This window comes from Dasypus novemcinctus, chromosome 17, assembly GCF_030445035.2.
Source record: "Dasypus novemcinctus isolate mDasNov1 chromosome 17, mDasNov1.1.hap2, whole genome shotgun sequence".
Taxonomy (NCBI): Eukaryota; Metazoa; Chordata; class Mammalia; order Cingulata; family Dasypodidae; genus Dasypus; species Dasypus novemcinctus.
In genome coordinates this window covers 45,233,721-45,237,199 of record NC_080689.1, presented here as the reverse complement: position 1 = coordinate 45,237,199, position 3,479 = coordinate 45,233,721, and positions in this window count along the sequence as shown.

Here is a 3,479-nt window from a genome sequence, read left to right as displayed (position 1 = left end):
GTCATTCTAGAGGTTGCACTTATGCATGTCTCAGCAGGATATCATTGACTGGCAATGTAAATATTGCCTCAAATAGCAGAGACATCCAGCCTCTATAGGCAGGGCAGATAGCTTAGGAGTTTGGTGCCCTGCTAGTGGGCCCTACTTGGGAACTTATGCTCTCCAGTGTGACAGAACTGGACTCAGGTGTGGTTTCCCTACATATGGCTCTTCTGCCCCTTCTATTTAGTTAGTGCTGAAGTTGATAGGTGTATGTCCAAGAGACTTAAATCTTTGGGCTTTCCATGTGCCAGCTGGACCCTGAATCTTAACAGAGTTGCAACACCTACTCTCCAGTTCATTGGACTCACCCAGGACAGCTAACAAAGAGATGATGGACAACAACCATCCCAAGGAACAGAGAGAGTCTGCAACTGCAAGTAAGATAGTCCCATCCATCTGCCGCATGAGATCTAAGCCCCCTCTCAATTAGAGGTGGAATGGACATCACCATCCCTGAATCTTCATGACTGGAGAATGAACGATGGTCTAGAGTAGACTTAGTGATATTATAGTATAGACTTACTGTGATTCTAGCAATGGAAGAACTTTTATCACTGATGTGGAGGCAGTGGCCACTGGAGGTTCTGAGGGGACGGAGAGGGAAAAAAATGTGTAATATGGAGATATTTTTGGGACTTTGGAATTGTCTTAAATGGCATTGCAATGACAGATACAAGCCATTACATATCTTTTTCATTACTTACAAAATTGTGCGGGAGAGAGTGTAAACTACAATGTAAACTATAATCCACGCTTAGTGGTAATGCTCCAAAACGTGTTCATCAGTTTTAACGAATGTACCACACTAAAGAAGGATTTGTTAATGTGGCAAAGTGTGGAAGGGGTTGAGAGCAGGGCGTATGGGAATCCCCTATATTTTTTATGTAACATTTATGTAATCTAAGCTTCTTTTTTAAAAAACAAAAGACTATATTAAAAAAAATAAAAATATATAAAAATATTTTACTTTTGCTTCTCTCTGAATTCTTGTATGTAGTCACAAAACCTAGCAGTTCTTCAGCCTAGGTCTTTCTTAACTTCCTGAGATTCACTGGCACACCTTTAGTGCCTGAGATCAAGGGTTAGTTAGCAAACTACAGCTCAAGAGTCAAATCTGGTCCACCACCTGTTTTTGTAAATGAAGTTTTACTGGAACACAGCAATGTTCATTTGTGTACATATTTTCTACAGCTGCATTCGCACTACAACAGCAAAGCTGAAAATTGAAACAGAGACTATATGGCCTGAAAATCTAAAGTATTTACTATATAGCCCTTTACAGAAAATGTTTGCCAATCCCTGAACCATATTATTACAGCCCTAACGTTCCAGTTTTCCCTGCATTAAAATACGCCCTGATCAAAACCCTTCTCTGGATCCCCAATGGGTCTTGTTTTTAAACACATGCACACACACACACACACACACATAAATCCTATTTAAAACTTGTAAAAAGCTTCTGATTGCACTTATAATAAATTCCCAGTCTGATACTATTGTTCTACACAGTGAGGCACACTAATCTACAATTTATCTCTCGAGCTTCTTTAGCTGTGCCCTCCTTATTGGCCTTTTTCAGTTTCTCCCAGTCCCCAAGCCCTTGCCTCTCTGGGGTCTTTGCTTCTTTCGTTGCCTTTGCTTGTCATCTCTTCCCTATCGGCCATCTGCTGGGCAACCCTTCCCACCCTTCGGGTCTCCACTTCAATGTCTCTGCCTCACGGATCAGTCCGTCCTTTCTAGAGAATATTTCTTTCACTCCTCTCTCTCATAGCACTCTGTTCTTTCCATCCTTGGTGAGAAATTAAGCATGTCTTTGTTTGCTGATTGGCTTATTGTCTGTCTCATTGATCATAATAGCTCTTGAGGGCAAGAATTGTGTCTGTGTTATTTATCACTCCAAATGCTGCATCTGACAACTTCTTGGCTGGAATAAGCCCCAAACATATTTTTGCAAACGAATGATCTTTGGCTCAGTCCCAAATAATATTTATTCTTTGCCTTGGCACAAACTGGCTCTATCTTATTTTCTCAAACAGACACTGTTCTGAGGGGGCCTATAGTCCAGAGATTAGAGAGAATGTTGCCAACACCTCACTGTACTAAGGGGGTTGAGACTGCACCCCAAAAATCAGGGAAAGTGTGGCCATCACCCCAATGTTCTTGAAGATGAGGTCTGAAGTTCTGTTGCCACCCAGATGCTTGATGAGGTTAGAACCAGGAAAATGGTTGTTGGGCAAGTAGTGGGATGGGTGGGCCCCCATGAGGTCCTGAGAAGAAGAAAACATTGTTTAAGGATGACTCTCAGACTTTGACATCTAATGCAGTATCCCTACAGGTTTTCCAAATGGTTAGGGACCCTTGACATGTTTCCCTTTCAAATTCTTCTCATATTAATGTAAATGTTTATCCTATGTCTGTGCCTTGTTTGTATATTGGAAGCAGGTAACTGGTTTTTTAAGTTTCACAGGTCAACAGCCAGAGGGAACTTTGCCTCCAAAACAAACTGCATGCTTATAACTGATTTTGACCTGATTTTGTACTGAGCCCTGTTGCTGGAAAGATCTAAGATTTTTTGAAATATTGTAATGCCTTTTTGGGATTCAGAGGGTGGAGTGTGATAGTTTGAGATTATTTTATGAATTCCAAAAAGGAAAGATTATGTTTGTAAACTAATCTACTCCTCTGGGTGCCATTTCCTTTGTTTGCCTTAAATTCAGCTGAGATGTCATTGATTAGATTACCTATTAAGATTAGAGTTTTTTTTAATTTGACCGCATCAGTAAGGCATGACTCAGGTTGAGTCTGCACCCCCCCACACTCAGTCTGATGTAAACAGACATTCACTGAAGAAAAAACACAGAGGAGAGACCTTTGTCGTTTGGGTTCTGCCATGTCACAAAAAGGAGAAGGCTCAAGCAGCTAAAGCCCTGGGGAGAGATGGACCTTTTGCCTGATAGCTTATAGATGACCTTAGGAAGAAAACTAAGATTGATATAGAAAGACCTGGAGACAGGCCCTGAGTCAGACTGCAGCTGAGATCAGGGAGACGCTGGGCCCATGGAGCCTCAAGAGGAAGAGGAAGCCCAGAGGGGAAGGCTGACACCCTGCAGAGACCGCCCGCCATCTTGCTTCAACACATGGCAGCTGACTTTGGTGAGAAAGTACCTCTTATGGTACTAAAGCCAGCTAGTAAGATAGGGAATCAAAAGATGGATCTGGAACCTGGCAAAGAATCCACATGGACATCAATATCCCCAAGATGGCTGCTGGAAGGTTCTGCCATTCAGAACAAGATTTCCTCCAGAAGCCAGGAGAAACCGAGGATATTCCCTAAGGACTTTATAATTGGACCCACCTGGGGGATTGATGGGTGGGGTAATCAAACAAAATAGCAAACAGCTGGAAATCCTCCCCTGCCATTAGCAAAGGGGCAGAAT